This window comes from Poecilia latipinna, unplaced genomic scaffold (assembly GCF_001443285.1).
Source record: "Poecilia latipinna isolate Pla-1442-1.1 unplaced genomic scaffold, P_latipinna-1.0 Scaffold5729, whole genome shotgun sequence".
Classification (NCBI taxonomy): domain Eukaryota; kingdom Metazoa; phylum Chordata; class Actinopteri; order Cyprinodontiformes; family Poeciliidae; genus Poecilia; species Poecilia latipinna.
In genome coordinates, this window is record NW_015118345.1 from 2,308 (window position 1) to 2,842 (window position 535).

The following is a 535-nucleotide window of genomic DNA, read 5'->3' on the forward strand; positions in this document are numbered from 1 at the left end:
CTCAACCAACACACTTCATGACAGTTTCAAAAACAGACAAGACTGTTTAAAGCCTTAAAATCAAAGAAAAGAAAAGTGAGGACTGGCTGATGGAGGGAATTACAGTAATCCAGTCATGATGAAATAAAGGCTTGGATTACTGCTAGCACACACTGTTGTCTGGCAAAGAAAAAAAGCTATTCGACATAACATGGTGACATCAAACTTACACTATTTTATATATCAGACGGTCGCAGTCAGAGATTGTTTTTTCATATCTCTAACAGTACAACTGTTTCAGCACAAAGATGGCGCAGACAGAAAGTGACTTACAAAACCATCCACTGTGTTGTGCAGTATGTTTGCCAAACCCACTTAAAGAAATCGTTCATTAAAGGACTAATATCAGTCAACATCTGTGCTGTCGCTGTAATTTGATAGGTGCACTGTAATGAGTCGAGATTAAAGTATTGTAAAAACCTGTGCAAGGCCATAACTTTCCACATGCAAATTTTTGTGGACAGGTCAAGTCAGAGTCCAGGTTAAAGCCCTACAG